Source organism: Anabrus simplex, chromosome 2, assembly GCF_040414725.1.
Source record: "Anabrus simplex isolate iqAnaSimp1 chromosome 2, ASM4041472v1, whole genome shotgun sequence".
In the NCBI taxonomy this organism is placed as follows: domain Eukaryota; kingdom Metazoa; phylum Arthropoda; class Insecta; order Orthoptera; family Tettigoniidae; genus Anabrus; species Anabrus simplex.
In genome coordinates, this window is record NC_090266.1 from 1,171,155,791 (window position 1) to 1,171,178,118 (window position 22,328).

The following is a 22,328-nucleotide window of genomic DNA, read 5'->3' on the forward strand; positions in this document are numbered from 1 at the left end:
GTATAATAGGCGGGTTCTGCGGCCACCACCCCCACCGACTCCCAGAGGCCACCTCCACCACCACCACAGCCAGAGGCCTCCCAGATGCCTCCTCCACCACCACCACAGCCAGAGGCCTCCCAGAGGCCTCCTCCACCACCACCAAAGCCAGAGGCCTCCCAGAGGTCTCCTCCACCACCCGCGGGATATTTTAATTTGTAAACAAAGCCACGTGCTTTTTGACAGCTATCATCGACAACAACGCATCGCTAACCTCAGTACTGCCATCTTGACGGGCCTAAACCTCAGTAGTACCAACTTAACCTAACTAGCGCGAGATTTGAATTGGTAAACAAATCCACGTGTTTTTGACAGCCACGTGCTTTTTGACAGACAACAACGCATCGCCAACCTCAGTACTGCCATCTTCACGGGCCTAAACCTCAGTAGTACCAACTTAACCTAACTAGCGTGAGATAAACAAATCCACGTGCTTTCTTGACAGCTGTCATCCGCCATCTTTAAACCACAGAGCACTGTGCTGCCCTCTTTATCGCAGTAGCTGCAAATTCGTCACCTGTCATCCGCAGTGCTGCCATCTTAACGGGCCTAAACCTTAGTGCTACCAACTTAACCTCACTAGCGCGAGATTAGAATCGGTAAACAAATCAACGTGCTTTTTTGACAGCTGTCATCCGCCATCTTTAATCTATAGAGCACAGTGCTGCCCTCTTTAGCTACTTACCTTTGAAATGTGGTGGCGGATAATTTGAAAAATGCTTTTTGACAGCAGCCATCTTTAATGTAGAGAGCACCGTGCTGCCCTCTTTAGCTAGATACCTGTGATGGTAGTCAATTCCACATGACAGCAGCCATCTTTAATCAAGAGAGCACCGTGCTGCCCTCTATGTGGTGGCGGAAACAAACTCACGCGCTTTTTTGACAGCCGTCATCCGCCATCTTTAATCAACAGAGCACAGTGCTGCACTCTTTAGCTAGATACCTTTGAAATGTGTTGGCGGCAATTTGAAAAATTCTATGTGCTCTTGTATGGAAACAAAGCCACGTGCTTTTTTGACAGCTGCCATCCGTCATCTTTAATCAACAGAGCACCGTGCTGCTATCATGCGGGCAATTTCGTCAGCTGTCATCCGCCATCTTTAATCCACAGAACACCGTGCTGCCCTCTTTATGGCTACTACCTTAAGCACGTAGTAGCGGGCAATTTGAAAAGTTCTGTTAGCTATCATCCGCCATCTTTAATCAAGAGAGCACCGTGCTGCCATCTTTAGCTAGATACCTTTGAAATGTGGTGGCGGCAAATTGAAAAATTCCACGTGCTCTTGTTTGGAAACAAACTCACGTGCTTTTTTGACAGCTACCATCCGCCATCTTTAATCAACAGAGCACAGTGCTGCCCTCTTTAGTTAGATACCTTTGAAATGTGGTGGCGGCAAATTCCACGTGCTCTTGTTTGGAAACAAAGCCATGTGCTTTTTTGACAGGTGTCATCTGCCATCTTTAATCAACAGAGCACCGTGCTGCTATCATGCGGGTAATTTCGTCAGCTGTCATACGCCATCTTTAATCTACAGAGCACCGTGCTGCCCTCTGTAGTAGCGGGCAATTTGAAAAGTTCTGTTAGCTGTCATCCGCCATCTTTAATCAAGCGAGCACCGTGCTGTCATCTTTAGCTAGATACCTTTGAAATGTGGTTGAAATGTGGTGGTGGATAATTTAAAAAGAAAAATTCTACAGCAGCCATCTCTCGACGCTAATTGCATAAGATGGTGGCTATTCATGACTCCTTAAGGGTGCTTACGCAAGATGGCTGCTATACATAGGTTCTTGTGAGACGCCCTTGGGATGCTTGCACAAGATGGCAGTTATACATGACACCTTATGAGATGCCCTAGGGATGCTTACTCAAGATAGCGGCTGCTCTTATAGGACGGATTAAGGGTCCTTGCACAAGATGGCTTGAGACTCCCTAAGGATGCTTGCGCAAGATGGCGGACACAAGATGACGGCTATACACAACTCCTTATGAGACGCTTTAAGGGTGCTTGCGCAAGATGGCTGCCACTCTTATGAAGAAAGCTAGCTTAGAGGCTAACGTGTCGTGCTAGTTCGATTCATTAAATTTAGGGCTTAGATGCAAAATGTTAAATATCTCGAAAACGGTGCACCGTACAGCAAAACGGACAAAATTTTTCCACCTAATACCCCGGTTCGCAGTATGAGGAACAAGAAAACTATAGTCTAATGATGGGATCAACGGTTCGGTTCTTACTTAGGCCCTTTGGCATTTGCTCTGTTTTAGCTTGTATTGAAGCTAGTCTTCGTAACATGATCAGGTCTAGCTATGGTAGAGAGTATAACGTACCGTGCTGGTTCGATTCATTAAATTTGGAGGCTTAAATGCAAAATGTTAAATATCTCGAAAACGGTGCATCGTAGAGCAAAACGGACAAAATTTTTCCGCCTAATACGTAGGTTCGTAGTATCAGGAACAAGAAAAAACATAGTCTAATGATGAGATCAACGGTTCGATTCCTACTTAAGCCCTTTAGCATTGGCAGCTATCTATTTCTACAAGATGGTGGCTGCTCTTATGGGACACAAGATGGCTTGAGACGTCCTAAGGATGCTTACGCAAGATGGCGGACACAAAATGGTGACTATACATAGCTCCTTATGAGACAGCCTAGGGGTGCTCGCACAAGATGGCGGCTACTCTTATGAAGAAAGCTAGCTTAGAGGCTACTGCGCAAGATAACAGCTGCTGTTATGCATGCGGTGGAGCGCAATTTTGAAATTCTATGTGCTTAATCAACAGAGCACCCTGCTGCCCTCTTTAGCTGAAATGTGGTGGCGGATAATTTGAAAAATTCTTTTGACAGCTGTCATCTTTAAACAATGGCGACTATACATAGGCTGTTAAGGCCTTATCATTCTCCTCCTTCTCTACCTCCTCCTCCTCCTCCGCCTCTTATGTCAAGGCATACTTTATATCGAACAAGTTTAAACCTGCATCGCGAAGGTAAGCGTGTACAGCGATAACATTATTGTGCATGTTTGGACTTTCGAAACATAAGAAGAGTAGAATCAAACGCTGTACTCGATACAACATGTGATCAGAACATTGATTGATGTGTTCAGAAAACAAAATAAGTGATCAAGACTGGAATCGAACACTGTACCCAATACATCATGTGTTTAGAATATGTCAGGGGATACCCTTGTTCTAAGAAGATCAGATTGAAACATAACAAGACTAGAATAGAACACTGTAATCGATGTTGTTAACTTCAACATGTGATCAGAACATTGATTGATGTGTTCAGAACACAAAATAAGTGATCATGACTAGAATCGAACACTGTACTCGATACAACATGTGATCAGAACATTGATCGATGTGTTCAGAACACAAAATAAGTGATCAAGACTAGAATCGAACACTGTACTCAATACAACATGTGTTTAGAACATGTTAGGGGGTACCCTTGTTCTAAGAAGATCAGAATGAAACATAACAAGACTAGAATCGAACACTGTAATCGATGTTGTTAACTTCAACATATGATCAGAACATTGTTTGATGTGTTCAGAGCAAAAGTACAATTTTGATGATTTGCTTAGTGTCAAATCAAAAACTATGGAAACACACTGTGCACATATCGCGTAGCTAACTCGCTCAGTAAGCAATATTGCAAAACTACAACTTCAATGATTTGCCTAGTGTAAAAATCAAAAACACACTGTACCCATACTGCGCAGCTAACTCGCTCGGTAAACGATATAGCAAAAGTATAACTTCAAATTATTTACCTTCCATCATTCGTCTTGTGTGAAAATCAGTCGAACAAGTTATCGCATAAACATGTAACATGAAATATCAGTCAATCTGTTGGCATGGGTTACAAGCATGTAGCTTATGCGGGAAGCAAAATTAAACAGAACGCTAGTGCTATAAGAAATACTCTGCCTACATTTAAGTCCCTAGCTGTTGAACAAGTTATTACATAAATATGTAACATGAAATATCGGTTCGGAAACATATTGTTTCAATCTGTTGACATAGATTACAAGCATGTAGCTTGTGCAGGCGAGGGCTACTATGCAAAATGCTAAGCCGAAAAAAAAATCGTGATAGGGTATGGAACCCAGGGGTTACATCTTATCAGAAGTTCAAAAAGGATGAAAGGACTCTTCCTCCTCCTTACCGCACATTCCTTGTAGGGCTAATTGGCTAAAGGGCTAATGGGCAAAAGGGCTAATGGGCTAAAGGGCTAATGGGCAAAAGGTCTAATGGGCTAAAGGGCTAATGGGCTAAAGGGCTAAAGTGCTAAAGGGCTAAAGGAGCAACAACCTCATCGATCGCTATCAGCAAGAACGCTTGTACTTTGTTAAGTGTAGAAAATTAATTTTTATTGGTAAATGGTTTTATGTTCAGAACAAGGAATGGAACCTAGGGTTTACGTCTTACCTAATAAAATCCCCGAGGTGCGATGAGTTACGTTTTTCTAACTAGTGTTTGGAACACTGAACTTTTCAAGATGGCAAGAGTGAGGATAGCAATGTTCTGTTGTTGGATTTTAAATTCTACGCTATAACATGCATAAGATGGCAGCCTTGAGGTTTACCGCCGTAAAGATGGCAAGAGTGAGGTTAGCAATGTTCCGTTGTTGGATTTTAAATTCCGCGCTATAACATGCATAAGGTGGCAGCCTTGAGGTTTACCGCCGTAAAGATGGCAGCAATGAGGTTAGCGACGCTCTATTGTCCTCCAAAGTGAGGTTAGGGTTCGTCAAGAAGACAGCTGTCAAAAAGCACGTGGCTATGTTTACCAAACAAGAGCACGTGGCTGTGACGTCACGGTCACGTAATCAATCCTTAGCTCTACGTCGTTAAGAGCAGCATTAGGATTAGCTATGTTTATAAAACTTGGGAACAGAGCAGCAGTATGAATAGCCATGTTTTAAAGCGTGTACGCATCACCTATCGATTTTACATACATCGACTATCGTACTAAACTTCTTCCGCTAGATTGTGCTGCTATCTTAGCATAACCTATACCCATAAACTTAAAGTACAAAAAATAGCAATATTTCAAAGCGTGTACACATTACCTATCGATTTTGCATACACCGACTCTCGTACCAAACTTCTTCCGCTAGATTGTACCACTATCTTAGCATAACCTATATGCATGAACTTGAAGTACAAAGAATAGCCATGTCTCAAAGCGTGTACGCATTATCTATTGATTTTGCAAGAATCGAATATCATACTAAACTTTTTTCACTAGATTGTACTGCTATCTTAGCATAACCTATACGTATGAAGTTAAGGTACAGAGAATAGCCATGTTTCAAAGCGTGCACACATTACCTATTGACTTTGCATGCATCAAATATCACACTAAACTTCTTCCGCTATCTTAGCATAACCTATACGCATGAAATTAAAGTACAAAGAATAGCCATGTTTCAAAGCGTGCACACATTACCTATTGATTTTACATGAATCGACTATCATACTAAACTTCTTCCGTTAGATTGTGCTGCTATCTTAGCATAACCTATACGCATGAACTTAAAGTACGAAGAATAGCCATGTTTCACAGCGTGTACACATCACCTATCGATTTTGCATACATCAACTATCACACTAAACTTCTTCTACTAGATTGTGCTGCTATCTTAGCATAACCTATACGCACGAACTTAAAGTACAAAGAATAGCCATGTTTCACAGCGTGTATACATTACCTATCGATTTGCATGCATCAGCTATCGTACTAAACTTCTTCCGCTAGATTATACTGCTATCTTAACATAACCTATACGCACGAACTTAAAGTACAAAGAATAGCCATGTTTCACAAAGCGTGTACACATCATCTATCGATTTTGCATGCATCACCTATCGTACTAAAATTCTTCCTCTAGAATGTGCTGCTACCTTAGCATAACCTATACGCTTGACCTTAAAGTACAAAGAATAGCCATGTTTTAAAGCGTGTGCATATTACTTATTGATATTACATGCATCGACCCCCGTACTAAACTTCTTCCACTAGATTGTGCTGCTATCTTAGCATAACTTATACGCATGAACTTAAAGTACAAAGAATAGCCATATTTCAAAGCGTGTACATATTACTTATCGATTTTGCAAGCATCGACTCTCGTACTAAACTTCTTCCTCTAGATTGTGCTGCTATCTTAGCATAACCTATGTGCATGAACTTAAAGTACAAAGAATAACCATGTTTCAAAGCGTGTACACATCACCCTGAACTTCTTCCGCTAGATTGTACTCCTATCTCACTATCTCACTCTTGTCATCTTTACGGCAGTAAACCTGAAGGCTGCCACCTTATGCATGTTGTAGCGCGGAATTTATAATCCAACAACAGAGCATTGCTAAACTCTCTGCTATCATCTTGAAAAGTTCAGTGTTTCAAACACTAGTTCGAAAAACGTAACTCATCGCACCTCGGGGATTTTGTTAGGTAAGACGTAACCCCTAGGTTCCATTCCTTGTTCTGAACATGAAACCATTTACAAATAAAGATTAATTTTCTACACTTAACAAAGTACAAGCGTTCTTGCTGATAGCGAACGATGAGGTTGTTGCTCCTTTAGCCCTTTAGCCCTTTAGCCCATTAGCCCTTTAGCCCTTTAGCCCATTAGCCCCTTAGCCTATTAGCCCTACAAGGAATGTGCGGTAAACTAATCTTCATAGAACAAAGGTATCCTCTGACATGTTCTAAACACATGTTGTATCGAGTACAGTGTTCGGTTCTACTTATTTAGTGTTCTAAACACTTCAATCAATGTTCCGATCACATGATAAAGTTAACGGCATAGAGTGCAGTTTTCGATTCCAGCCATGTTACGTTTCTTCTGTGATTTGCAAGTCTAAACATGCTTAATGACGTCATCACTGCAGCACGTGCTTACTCTAGCTATTCCGATGCAGGTTTAAACTTGTTCGATAGAGCTATGCCTTGACATAAGAGGAGGCCTTAACAGCTTATGTATAGCCGCTATTGTCTAAAGATAGCCGCTGTGAAGAAAAAGCACGTCGAATTTTTCAAATTACCCGCCACCACGTTTCAAAGGTATGAGGTTTAGTGCTGTAAAAATACCTGCACGATGCAAAGCTAGCTTTCTTCATCAGAACAGCCACCATCTTGTGTAAGCACCTCTAGGCCGTATCATAAGCAGCTGTGTATAGTCATCGTCTTGTCGCTGCTACCTCCCGCAAGCACCCCTAGGGCGTATCATAAGAGCAGCAGCCCTCTTGTGCAAGCGCTCTTAAGCTGTCTCATAAGAAGCTACGTATAGCAGCCATCTTGTAGAAATAGATAGCTGCCAATGCCAAAGGGCCTAAGTAGGAATCGAACCGTCGATCTCATCATTAGACTATGTTTTTCTTATGCTGTCATGTTCCTGATACTGCAAACCTAGGTATCAGGTGGAAAAAAATTGTCCGTTTTCGGGATATTTAACATTTTGCATTTAAGCCCCAAATGTAATGAATCGAACCTGCACGGTACGTTATACTCTCTACCATAGCTAGACCTGATCATGTTACGAAGACTTGCTTCATTACAAGCTGAAACAGAGCTAATGCCAAAGGGCCTAAGTTAGCTTTTTTTTGCTAGGGGCTTTACGTCGCACCGACACAGATAGGTCTTATGGCGACGATGGGATAGGAAAGGCCTAGGAGTTGGAAGGAAGCGGCCGTGGCCTTAATTAAGGTACAGCCCCAGCATTTGCCTGGTGTGAAAATGGGAAACCACGGAAAACCATCTTCAGGGCTGCCGATAGTGGGATTCGAACCCACTATCTCCCGGATGCAAGCTTACAGCCGCGCGCCTCTACGCACACAGCCAACTCGCCCGGTGGCCTAAGTTAGAACCGAACCGTTGATCTCTTCATTAGACTATGTTTTTCTTGTGATATCATGTTCCCCATACTGCGAACCGAGGTATTGGGTAGAAAAATTTTGTCCGTTTTGCTCTACGATGCACCGTTTTCGAGATATTTAACATTATGCATTTAAGCCCCAAATTTAATGAATCGAACTAGCACGACACGTTAGCCTCTAAGCTAGCTTTCTTCATAAGAGCAGCAGCCATCTTGCGCAAGCACCCTTAAGGCGTCTCATAAGGAGTCGTGTATAGCCGCCATCTTGCGTCCGCCATCTTGCGCCAGCATCCTTAGGGCGTCTCTAGCCATCTTGTGCAAGGACCCTTAAGCCGCCTCATAAGAGCAACCGCCATCTTGCGCAAGCATCCCAAGGGCATCTCATAAGAACCTATGTATAGCGGCCATCTTGCATAAGCACATTTAAGGAGTCATGTATAGCCACCATCTTGTGCAATTAGCGTCGAGAGATGGCTGATGTAGAATTTTTCTTTTTAAATTATCCGCCACCATATTTCAAAGGTATGTACCTAAAGAGTGTAGCACTGAGCTCTATAGATTAAAGATGGCGGATGACTGCTGACAAAAAGCGCGTGAGTTTGTTTACTAAACAAGAGCACGTGGAATTTTTCAATTTGCCGCCACCACATTTCAAAGGTATCTAGCTAAAGATGGCAGCACGGTGCTCTCTTGATTAAAGATGGCGGATGACAGCTAACAGAACTTTTCAAATTGCCCGCTACTACAGAAAGCAGCACGGTGCTCTGTGGATTAAAGATGGCGTGTGACAGCTGACGAAATTGCCCGCATGATAGCAGCACAGTGCTCTATTGATTAAAGATGGTGGATGACAGCTGTCAAAAAAGCACGTGGCTTTGTTTACTAAACAAGAGCACATAGAATTTTCAAATTGCCGCCACCACATTTCAAAGGTATCTAGCTAAAGATGGCAGCACGGTGCTCTCTTGATTAAAGATGGCGGATGACAGCTAACAGAACTTTTCAAATTGCCCGCTACTACATAGAGGGCAGCACGGTGCTCTGTAGATTAAAGATGGCGGATGACAGCTGACGAAATTGCCCGCATGATAGCAGCACAGTGCTCTATTGATTAAAGATGGTGGATGACAGCTCTCAAAAAGCACGTGGCTTTGTTTCCAAACAAGAGCACATAGAATTTTTCAAATTGCCGCCACCACATTTCAAAGGTAACTAGCTAAAGAGCGCAGCACTGAGGTTTGTGATGCAAGATGGCGGATGACAGCTGTCAGAAAACAGCACGTGAGTGTGTAAAGCACGTGGAATTTGCCACCGCCACAAAGAGGGCAGCACGGTGCCCTCTTGATTAATGATGGCTGCTGTCACGTGGAATTGCCTGCCACCACAGGTATCTAGCTAAAGAGGGCAGCACGGTGCTCTCTACATTAAAGATGGCAGATGACAGCTGTCAAAAAAGCACATGGCTTTGTTTCCAAACAAGAGCGCGTGGAATTTGCCGCCACCACATTTCAAAGGTATCTAGCTAAAGAGGGCAGCACTGTGCTCTGTTGATTAAAGATGGCGGATGACGGCTGTCAAAAAAGCGCGTGAGTTTGTTTCCAAACAAGATCATGTAGAATTTTTCAAATTGCCGCCACCACATAAAGGGCAGCACTGTGCTCTCTTGATTAAAGATGGCTGCTGTCATGTGGAATTGCCTGCCACCACAGGTATCTAGCTAAAGAGGGCAGCACGGTGCTCTCTAGATTAAAGATGGCTGCTGTCAAAAAGCATTTTTCAAATTATCCGCCACCACATTTCAAAGGTATGTAGCTAAAGAGAGCAGCACTGTGCTCTATAGATTAAAGATGGCGGATGACAGCTGTCAAAAAAGCACGTTGATTTGTTTACCGATTCTAATCTCGCGCTAGTGAGGTTAAGTTGGTAGCACTAAGGTTTAGGCCCGTTAAGATGGCAGCTCTGCCGATGACAGGTGACGAATTTGCAGCTACTGCGATAAAGAGGGCAGCACGGTGCTCTGTAGTTTAAAGATGGCGGATGACAGCTGTCAAAAAAACACGTGGATTTGTTTATCTCACGCTAGTTAGGTTAAGTTGGTACTACTGAGGTTTAGGGCCGTCAAGATGACAGTACTGAGGTTAGCGATTCGTTGTTGTCTGTCAAAAAGCACGTGGCTGTCAAAAACACGTGGCTGTCAAAAACACGTGGCTTTGTTTATCTCGCGCTTGTGAGGTTAAGTTGGCACTACTGAGGTTTAGGCCCGTCAAGATGGCAGTACTGAGGTTAGCGATGCGTTGTTGTCGATGAAAGCTGTCAAAAAGCACGTGGCTTTGTTTACAAATTAAAATATCCCGCGGGTGGTGGAGGAGACCTCTGGGAGGCCTCTGGCTGTGGTGGTGGTGGAGGAGGCCTCTGGCTGTGGTGGTGGTGGAGGAGGCCTCTGGGAGCCGGTGGAGGTGGTGGCCGCAGAACCCGCCTATTATACTACTATGGTGCAGTTGAAATCGTGATTCGTCCAACCATATCACGTTACGCCATTGTTCCAGTGTCCATCCCTGGTGACTGGCGACAAATGTGCGTCGTTGTGCCCGATGACGTTGGGTTAACAGTGGCACCCGTGTGCGGCGCCGGCTCCCATACCCCATAGAACCCATGTTCCTACGGATTGTCCACTGGGAGACGTGTCTAGCACGGCCTGTGTTGAATTGAGCCGTGATTTGTTGCACGGTTGCCCGTCTGTCACTATTGACAATCCGTCTAAGATGTCGCCGGTCACGGTCATCGAGGGTGGCTGGACGGCCGGTCGTTCGTCTGTTGTGGACGGTGACACCCGCATTCCACCATTCACGATACACCCTGGACACGGTTGATAGTGTGAAGCCGAATTCCCCCACCACTTCCTAAACCGCACTTCCAATCCGTCGGGCACCGACCACCATACCCCGTTCGAACGGTGTCAGCTCACGACGACGTTCCGTGTTACACCTGTCACATGCACAGCCACTGCTCACAAGGTCTCCGATACAACTGCCGCTGGCACAGGGGGCGTGTGGTGCGCAGACAACACACCTGCGCATCAGTGCTCCGCTATCCCATGACATTTGTTCAGTCAGTGTGCATCATAGATCTGTCGCGCATCCTCATATTTCCCGAATAAATACGTTCAGATTACAAGAAAAGAAATAGGGTAACTTAATTTCTTGATGTGCGTAAGTACGTTGATGAAAGAGAAGTGGCCTGGCAGCGGGAACAGGTGTTCAGCCATTTTAATGAGGTCAGAACTTCAAGAGTGTGTGAAATTCAAATTTGATTGTAAAGACTTTTATAATGTTATCTCAAGTGACCAAAAAGATACGAAGGATGGTAGTTCTTCAGAAAACTGGTGGCAATAGCTGGATTTCTGGTACGATGCCATTTTATGATTGTACTAAGTAATTCTTTCTCTTGTAATACGTAGCAGTTTTCACGATCTAAATTGGATACAACACAAGGACAATACATGGACATTGAACAGTAGAATTTACGTATAAGTGCCATTCAAAAAGAAACCATCCGGAGGCTATAAAAGAAAACCTGTACCGTTATTTCAAAGGTATTGCCCAGCGCTGTTGAGGCATTTGTCCAATCAACACAAGGCGGTGAATGGCCGCCTCGTAAAATTCCTGGGCTGCGCTGTGAACCATTTCCGAACGTACTGCTTGACGTCGTCGTCCGAGGTAAATAATTTGCCTCTCAGAGCCTTCTTTAGCTCACCCTCGATTTTTGGGTCGTGGCGACCCTGCATGCTTCCACTGGAGAATTTGTCGTTTTGACTCGGGTTCGAAGTGATGACACCATGTCTCATCTCCAGCGACCACTCGTGACAGGAACTCATCCCCTTCCCTGGCACAGCGCAGTAGATGTTCAAGAGAGAGGTCCACTCGACATGCTTCCTGTGCTGGTTGAATACTGTGAGGCATCCATTGGGCGCACATTTAGCGAAATTTGAATCTGTCCTCAATGATGGCGTGAATATTTCCGACACTCACTCCGACCTCTGCGGCATTGGGTGCTACCGTCACTCGCCGGTCTTGCATAATGAGGGCATCCACCTGCTGGACAATGGCTTCGGTAATGCGGTGTGGCGTTCCAGACCGTGCATCCGTCCTTCCCTGAATCGCTTGTGCCACTCCTTGACACTTGCAACGGACATGCAGTGTTCTCCTTACACTTGTGCCATTCTTCGATGAATTTTCATTCCCTTCACTCCTTCTGCTGTCACGAAGCGCTCTACACCCCTTTGCTCTTCTTCTGAAGTCTCCATTTCACTGTTTTCAGCACGGCTGGGTCCAGTGGACGATCAACGCGTGCGGGTGCTCGCTCTGTCGTCACGTTTTGTGCACCCATGTCCCAGCAGCGGCAAGTTTATGACCTCAGCGCTCTTGCAGGGACCACACCTTCTTCCCCAAGCAATTGCATCACGACCCTTTCAGCGGTTTTTATCTTATAGCTTCCGGCTCGTTTCTTTTTGAATTGCACCCACATATATTACTATCCCTACTTTTTGTAAAACCAGTCTGGCAATCCTAGACCTGAAGTGGGGCCAGCAGTACCGTTGACCATTTGATCTGACGTATCACGGCAATACAATCAAATGTCCTTCCAACAAGTGCTCTTTCACTTCATTTCATTTCATTTCATTTCAATCACTCTTTCTGTGCTTAACCTCTTTTGTTAGTGAGTATATTAACATGTACTGGTAATATAATTTCAATCCTTGAATAATGTTTACTTTATGAAAGCTCTCTCCACATAAATACTGTATAGCCAAAGGGTTTTAATTTTTCATCCACCCAGAACACAATCTGTTGATTAATTCATTTGGCGAGCTGTTAAATTAATCTACGCTCCGTATTATTAACTATATTAATTATGGATTTACTTGCTTTGTGTTGTGGAAACTATAAACAGTTTAGATTTTTGTAAACGGCAAATTTCATTTAGCTTAAACAGCAACAATATATGTTTGGAAAAATTATTACATGATAAGACATTTGTCAAACAATGTAAGGAATTTGGCTGGTGCATAATTTTCAATTTTCACAACAATTATACGTTTATATTTGAGGTAACATAATTGATTTCACATTTACATTATTTGGAAGTTAAAGCGATTCCGTTGTATCAAAAAATAAGGTTCCAGAAGGAAACTATAATAAAATTTTATTGATTGCAAATGTTAAAATAAAAAAATTTAAGCTCTTTTGATTTTCTCAATCATGAAATTACGAGCGTTTCGTACCAGTGAAGCAGTGAGCTCATCAGTTGTATTGCTGCTGGAGGCTACTGCGCCGTTGTGACACCACTGCAAGCCTCTTGTGTAGGACAGTACAGTGACGGCGCACTAGCCGCCAGCAGCAATCCAACTGATGAGCCCACTGCTACACTGGGGTGAAAGGCTGGTAATTTCACGACTGAAAAAGCCTAAGGACCTTAAATGTTTCTATTCCTTTGTAATTTAAGGGAGGCTGGGACTGAGTTTTCGGTGAAAAAAGTAAAAATTATCGATTTTTCTATTTGTGCATATTATTGTACGCCGAACTCCTGCGGATCTTTTGGTGGTGATATTTTTCCGGTTCCGCCATTTTTAAAGTACTAGCGTGACATTTAATTGTCCGGTTGAGTCCCCATCCACTAGCTTTTACTTACCAAAATGTGTTTGTTTTTTTCAAATATACATTTTCAGGTATTTAAAATGTTCCAGCTGAACCAATTTGGTTTCAAATTCCATGAGAATTTCATGGGTTGTTAAGACCTGTGTTGTCTTGATATGAACAGAAGGAATTTTTTATAATGTTGATAGTTTAAAATATATGAAAGCTCTCTCCACATAAATACTGTATAGCCAAAGGGTTTTAATTTTTCATCCACCCAGAACACAATCTGTTGATTAATTCATTTGGCGAGCTGTTAAATTAATCTACGCTCCGTATTATTAACTATATTAATTATGGATTTACTTGCTTTGTGTTGTGGAAACTATAAATAGTTTAGATTTTTGTAAACGGCAAATTTCATTTAGCTTAAACAGCAACAATATATGTTTGGAAAGCGGTATTTTTTTAGCATAATTTGAGAAAAGCCTAAACACATAAAACACATTTTTTCCTCACATTCATGGACTACATATGCAGACTTTCTCTCTGTTCAAATTCTTTCCATACCTTGAAGTGCCTGTACACCAGTTTTCAATGTGATATTTGAAGTAACTGTTCAGCTGGAGCGTTTTTATGCTTATCGATTTAAAAAAAAATTAAACTGTAAGTGTTAATTTCTCAGAAAGTTATGTTGCGTCCGCCTCTGTGGTGTAGTGGTTAGCGTGATTAGCTGCCACCCCCGGAGGTCCGGGTTCGATTCCCGGCTCTGCCACGAAATTTGAAAAGTGGTATGAGGGCTGGAACGGGGTCCACTCAGCCTCGGGAGGTCAACTGAGTAGAGGTGGGTTCGATTCCCACCTCAGCCATCCTGGAAGTGGTTTTCCGTGGTTTCCCACTTCTCCTCAAGGCGAATGCCGGGATGGTACCTAACATAAGGCCACGGCCGCTTCCTTCCCTCTTCCTTGCCTATCCCTGCCAATCTTCCCATCCCTCCCCAAGGCCCCTGTTCAGCATAGCAGGTGAGGCCGCCTGGGCGAGGTACTGGTCATTCTCCCCAGTTGTATCCCCCGACCAAGAGTCTGAAGCTCCCGGACACTGTCCATGAGGCGGTAGAGGTGGGATCCCTCGCTGAGTCCGAGGGAAAAGCCGAACCTGGAGGGTAAACAGATGATGATGATGATGATGAAGTTCTGTTGCTATTTTCCTGAAAATTTGTATATGGCCTTCTTTCACCATTAGGAGACCATAAACCAAATATCATTCAATTCTATCAATAATTACCATTTTTTTATAAATTCAGTCCTAACTTCCCTTAAAGTTTAATGTTTTCATGAAGATGAAGCTTCAAGGAAGTAAAGTATCCGGACCAATATCCAACTCTGGCTGTGATCTTCATAGAATGAACAGTGATGGAACGTTTAAGGTGGTGTTAATGAATGTTCGACACACTTTTCTTGTTGCAGGGCGTTCGCCGGAAAATGCAACCCGCTATGGACGGCATCATGAGAGCGGAAAGCGATAGGCCAACTCCCAACTAAGCTGGGCTGAGTGGCTCAGACGGTTGAGGCAATGGCCTTTTGACCCTAACTTGACAGGTTCGATCCTGGCTCAGTCCAGTGGTATTTGAAGGTGCTCAGATACGTCATCCTCGTGTTGGTAGATTTATTGGCACGTAAAAGAACTCCTGCGGGACTAAATTCCGGCACCTCGGCATCTCCGAAAACCGTCAAAGTAGTTAGTGGGACGTAAAAACAAATAACATTATTCATTAACTTCTCACTAACGGTTCGGTCACTAATCACCACAATACTAAACAATAAATGAGCGTCAATATTGTATATATTACTCCAGTATAAATGAAGGTGTAAGTACCGTAAATATTAGGTCATTCATTAGTTTTCCTTATGAGTAGGGCTCGGAAGTTGAACACCTATTAATTTCATGAAAATGACATAATACTGGAAAAATGAATGTTAAAATGCGATCCAAATTCATTCATAATTTTAGTTTTAATTACACATTAATGAAGAAATATGATGTTTAAAATGCAAAATCCTGGAGCTATGCAACATACAGTGAGTGAAATACTTCATATTTCAGACAGTATATATTTTTAGACTAATATAATTTAAAAAAGGAATTCCGTGTTTGTTAAAAGATACTTGCAGAATTTAGAATAACATATTTTTTTCCACCTAGAATGAATTCAGCGAACCCGCAATGGACATCTTGGAGAAAGAATTGAAATTACTGTAACTGGAATCATGTTTGGCTTAACCACACTACGGTTACAGAAACTGGAATTCGGAAACCTTTGCAGTATATCAAAATAGTCATCTCCAGGTTCTTAGTTTTTCAGACAGCACGTTGCGAAACATCGAGAATCTTCTCTCCACATTAACGGATGTTAAGGGTTCATACTTAAATCAAGTGAGATCTACCTCTTCAAAAACACTTGCATCAAAACTTTCTCCTTTCAATGTTTCACATAGCTTGCAAATAACTTGATACCCCTAGATTTTTTCAAGCACTAGTTTCAACTTTTCATTTCATTCTCTCTCTCTCTTTTCAGATACGGTTCAAACGTGTGTATTTACTAGAGAAAAGATGTTTAAGAGGTGATGAATGAACTAACGATAATTCGAATTGAGAATGGACAGTAAAAATCTAGTCCAAATAAGGTGAAGTTGCAAAAAAAATCCGTTAAGACCTAAACAAAGCTGAAAATTACCTATCAGCCCAAAACGCCAAAAAAGGCAAAAAAAAAAACACACAAATAAAACGCACCAATTTCTGACTTACAACGACCCAGTATGAACATTTATTATGTTGGTCCTCCTCTTCAGACACTCGAGAAAAAAAAAGTATTTTTTCTCAACCTACGAGCCCGACTTATGAGTGTATCACTTTCCAGGGACTATGCATTTCGTTACACACGTGTGTGTGGAGAGAGTTACTGCGTTGTTGAAAGGATTGAGATAAAAACGACACTAATCATCATTTTGGTGGTATATGAGTTATTAATGCCGTTGCTGGCGGGACGTAGTGTTTACAGTGCACTAAGTCTTCTGGTATGGGCTAGAGCAATTTTGTTACTTTCATTGATCTGTCTCTGTCTTATCCTTGGCTTTGACAAAATGAAAGTGACTGAGGTATGAGCGATGCTAGTAATGCCATTCCTTATGCAGCCAGTCCCTGCTACTGTGTGGAGATGAGAAGAATGCAAGCATGAGGAATGTGGCCTACAAGCACGAACTTCCTGTTCTTCCTAGACAGATTGGCTCTTATCTATTCTTATCTGCAACACGAAAACATTGACTCACACTTTGCAGTTTGCTGGATTACAACTGACAAGAGCGAATAGCTGCCAGTAGAAGATAATATAATGTCGCCTGGGTAGTATTGGAGTTGCTATGGTAACCATTGCGTCACTGGCTCTGCTGGTGAAAACCCCTTCGCCCCGTGCCTCACCGCGCATGTGCATTCTTCTGATCTCCCAACAATATGAATGGTGTGAAAATATCGCGCATAGGGTCAGTTGGTGCATGCAATTCAGTGGGCTTGGCAGACTGATATGTAATAGCAACTTCTGGCTCGGTGAGGAAAGCAACGGGAAACTACCTCACTCCTCATTTCCCTAGTACGCCTCTTCAGTGATGCCTAGGCCATCTATGACAGCTCATGGCAGAACTGTTGAGGATCCAACCAGCCTTCGGGCTGATGACTAAACATACATACATGAGTTATTACTAGGGGAATGATGTTGACGACCTAAAAATCACTGAAAATTATCATAAAAATGCCCTTAACTTTATGGAAAAATTCTATAAAGTAATTCACCTAGTGTTCAAAATTTACATTTAATGTTCCATTATTTTAAACTCGTGACCCATAAAACTACCGTGCTGCCAAAATGACATTTGCCCAGCTTAGATGACTAGCAGATGTGGAGTGTCACTCTATCAGCTGCGTTTCCTTAGCGTTCTTCACCATGCTCACTGCCTCTTATATCTAACAAAATCTCAGTTAACATCACAAGCCTTAGTAATGTTTCAGACCAGGATTAAAATCATCAAACGAGTCGGAACTGGAAACTGGGACAAGTCGTATGGCTTTTAGTGCCGGGATATCCCAGGACGGGTTCGGCTCGCTAGGTGCAGGTCTTTCTGTTTGACACCCGTAGACGACCTGCGCGTCTTGATGAGGATGAAATGATGATGAAGACAACACATACAGCCAGCCCCCATGCCATTGGAATTAACCAATTAAGGTTAAAATCCCCGACCCGGCCGGGAATCGAACCCGGGACCCTCTAAACCGAAGACCAGTAAGCTGACCGTTCAGTCAACGAGTCGGACACCGGGACAAGTATAAAAGAGGGAAACCAGGATCTCTACAAACCCGGAACAGACAGAACTGTTATACTTGGTGAGTTGAAATACGTTCGTGTGAATTTCTATTAATTTTTTTATAAACTCAATCTTAGAAAATATTAACCACAATTAAACACACGATTCAAGTGATATGACTTTATAGTCAAAATAATGAACAAAGACTCATGCAAGTTAACGTGATCTTAAGCAAGAATATCCCTATCAATAGCATATCGCTCTCTTTAGCATGCATTTATATCCTAGGATATATTGGCAGGAATGCCATTGATGTATTTACCAAACAAAGAGGTGGAAGTCGATTGAGAATTCCATGGAGTGACGTAGATCTCTCCTCACGAACATTGTCCGTAATGCTATACCATCTCCGCCAAGAATAATTCAGCATCCATTAGTGGTTGACACATGAGGGAGGAGGGCATTAGGGCGGGAAGTATCCCTCTCCTTCGCTGCTCAGTGATGCTGTCAGACACGGAGGCAACTAAATCAGTGATTAAGGGCCATCAATCTCCCCAAGAAACGAGAATTTCCAAGTGTAATTTTACTGACAATTAATGACATTGGAGAGATTTCAGCGGTTATAATTCCATCCTATTAAGGCACTGGAGTAAAACTGAATTAAACGTTTCTCCTTAATGTCTACTGAACTCTCCCATCGCAATCTGTGTTAAAGCTAAGCTATAGGTAACTGGAAGAATTCGAGTTTCCATCATTTCATCTGATATCTATTTATAAAAACGTAGTAGTAGTAGTAGTAGTAGTAGTAGATTTATTTTCTCCAGATTGTACAGTTTTTCAACCAAATTAATCTTTACGCAGAAAATAAAAGAGAGAACAACCCAAAAGAAAACATTTAAAATACAAACCACAATACAATCAAGACAAAAAATACATAGTAAACCCTAATGAATAAAGTATTTCGGCAACACGGCAAACAAGGTAAAAAACAAACAAAAAATGCCAACTGTAGCAGTCCACTGGAATGGGCGTGTGCCCGAGCTGTCCGAGTCTTCCCGCAGAGTCAGATAGCTGAGCCCTGATCCAGGATGCAGCTCGAGCACACCCGATATCTCCCCCCACTCTGTTAACCAGCCGTGTGAGGATCTTAATTCTCCGCTGCTTATCTTATCACTCCCTGCTGACCTATCTCCTCAGCAACACAATCGCTACGACAGAAAGAACAATATATACATCTACCTCACTACAATCTTCTAACTTCAGCTTCCTTTAATCTCATAATGCAGGGTTTTTTGATAGCCTCTAAAAACTTGTTTGCCGGCCCCGTGGTGTAGGGGTTGCGTGCCTGCCTCTTACCCGGAGGCCCCGGGTTCGATTCCCGCCCAGGTCAGGGACTTTTACCTGGACCTGAGGGCTGTTTCGAGGTCCACTCAGCCTACGTGATTAGAATTGAGGAGCTATCTGACGTTGAGATGACGGCCCCAGTCTAGAAAGCCAAGAATAACGGCCGAGAGGATGCGTAGTGCTGACCACACGACACCTCGTAATCTGCAGGCCTTCGGGCTGAGCAGCGGTCGCTTGGTAGGCCAAGGCCCTTCAAGGGCTGTAGTGCCATGGGGTTTGGTTTGGTTTTTCTGAAAACTTGTTTAAGTTCCCAGGTTCTTTCCACTATCCAGTTAATAATCTTCCGGTCATTGTCCGACAATTTCATGGCTTCAATCTATTTATAAGCTTCTTAATTGACATAATCCAGTCCGTAATAAAAGTGATGGGGACATGATAGCAGAGTGTCATAGTCATGTGAATTTGATTCATGAATAAAGTTGACTCAGCTAGACAAATTCAGTGCTAGGTAACTTCCTGGTACAACATATATTTGCTGTCTATAAATAGCTTCGATTTCCCAAGTACTGCACACATACAAACAATATCCAATAAGAAGAAACCACCAGCCTCTACGTTTACCAGCGTGCGAAATCAGTAAGAAATGATGGGGGGGGGGGAAGAAGAATTAACTACTAGTTTTTATTTCAGACAGTACCCGGCGGGAGAGTGGTATATAATTCCCCAGTAAGTGAATTATACCCTTCCCCGGATCTTTTCTTAAAAATTCTGCTGTTACAAGAAGAATGATAAACATTAGAAAGTGAATATTGTCCTGTTGGAAACACATCCTCTCCACGAAGTATAGAAGTGGTGAAAGCTCGAGCTGCTTAGAACGATCACAAGGGAGGAGGGCTTCATGTAAGTTATATTTTTGCCCGGGTTTCAGATAGACTTGCTAGAGTGAAGCATGAACAATAGGCTGCAGGTGCGGAGTTGTCATCGATACGTTGTTTTATTGCTCAAGGTCTGGCAGTCATTCTATTAATACGATATTACGTGTATTATTATTAGTGGTTTTATTATAATATATGCACAGTAAAAAAACATTCATTTCAGTAATATATGTGTTTTACATTTTCCTCATTATTTTTAATGCAAGAATTCCCCCCCCCCCCCGGACAATTTTAGTTGGATGGAACCTTTGAGATAAAATCGTCGTTGGGGGGATTCTCTCCCCCCCCCCTCCCGCGATGTCAAACCATGCATTTAACATCTATGTAAATAAAATTATAATTTTTTCCGTACAGTTCAAATTTTGGCCTCGTACTTGGTATTTCTCTGGGATTAGGAATGCCGAAACGTATTAAGTGACAGGGAGGGATTCAGTTAGGTGAAAATGTAGTAAGCAGTCTGGCCTATGCCGACGCGACGACCTGGTCTTAATGGCCGATTGTGCCGAAAGCCTATCTTGGAACTTGAAGAAAGGTGCAATGAGTATGGTATGAAAATTAGCCTTTCTAAGACTAAAATGATGCCAGTAGGTAAGAAATCCAAGAGAACTGAATGTCAGGCTGGGAATACAAAACTGGAACACGTAGATAATTTCAAGTATTAAGGATGTGTGTTCTCGCAGGATGAAAAAATTGTGAGTTTGAATCAAGATGCAGTAAAGCTAATGCAGTGAACTCGCAGATGTGATCAAACAGTATTCTGTAAGAAGGAAGTCAGCTCCCGGACGAAACTACCTTTACATCGGTCTGTTTTCACACCAGCTTTGCTTTGTGGAAGTGAAAGCTGGGTGGACTCAGGATATCTTATTCATAAATTAGAACTGACAGACATGAAAGTAGCGAGAATGATTGCTGGTACAAGCAGGTGGCAACAATGGCAGGAGGGTACTCGGAATGAGGAAATAAAGACTAAGTTAGGAATGAACTCGACGGAAGAATCTGTAGGCATAAACCTGCTTTGGTGGTGGGGGTCATGTGAGGCGAATAGAGGAGGATACGTTACCTAGGAAAATAATGGACTCTGTTATGGAAGGTAAGAGGGGTGGCGGGCGACCAAGACGACGGTCGTTAGACTCAATTTCCAACGATTTAAAGATAAGATATATAGAACTAAACGAGGCCACAGAACTAGAGGATTGTGGCGGCGATTAGTAAATTCACAGAGGCCTGCAGACTGAACGCTGAAAGACACAGCAGTCTATAACGAAGAATTTCTTGAAACTCGGTATTTATTTTCAAGAATATTCGGAGAGTGCACCAAGCGATATCATTATTACTTGATTACTTTCCAGTGGCAAAGTAATATTAAGGGGACCAAAACAGGAAACGTCAAATGTCTCCGTTAATATTAGCTGTATCGAAAAACTGTACATTATAAAAATCGTGTAAAATATAATTTCCCATACTTTATGTTTTACCTTGCGATTAATAATAAAAACAGTGGGGATATTCGCAATTTCACTCATTTCTAAACATCTCCGAAAATGTTACTTCAATCTAAAGTTTGTACATTACAACAATTACAGAAAATGTATTTTAAAATATTTGTCTGTCTAATACTGCGGCTCAGGCGGGAGCGCGCCGGCTTTCACTGCTTGGTTCCGTGGTTCAAATTCAGGTCACTCTATATGAAATTTGTGCTGGACAAAGCGGAGGTGGGGCAGTTTTTCTCTCCGGGTACTCCAGTTTTCCCTGTCTTCTTTCATTCCAGCAACACTCTCCATTATCATTTTATCTGTCAGTCATTAATCATTGCCCCAGGGAAATGCGACAGGCTTCGGCATCCGGCACAATTCCTACCCTCGCCGCTAGATGAGGGTTTCATTCATTCCATTCCTGACCCAGTCGAATGACTGGAAACAGGCTGTGGATTTTCACAATGTTACCGAATGAGCTATAATAAATGGAGGTAACACGAATTTAGATTTTTAGTACGAAGTCCATTAACGCCAATCATACGTATCATACGTACTGATCAACAGTAACATTAAACTGGATTTTTCTAATTGAGATGTGCTCTCACACCTCGGCTGTAACTCATCATCGCTGGATAGCATTACCGCTGCAAAACTCGATATATAG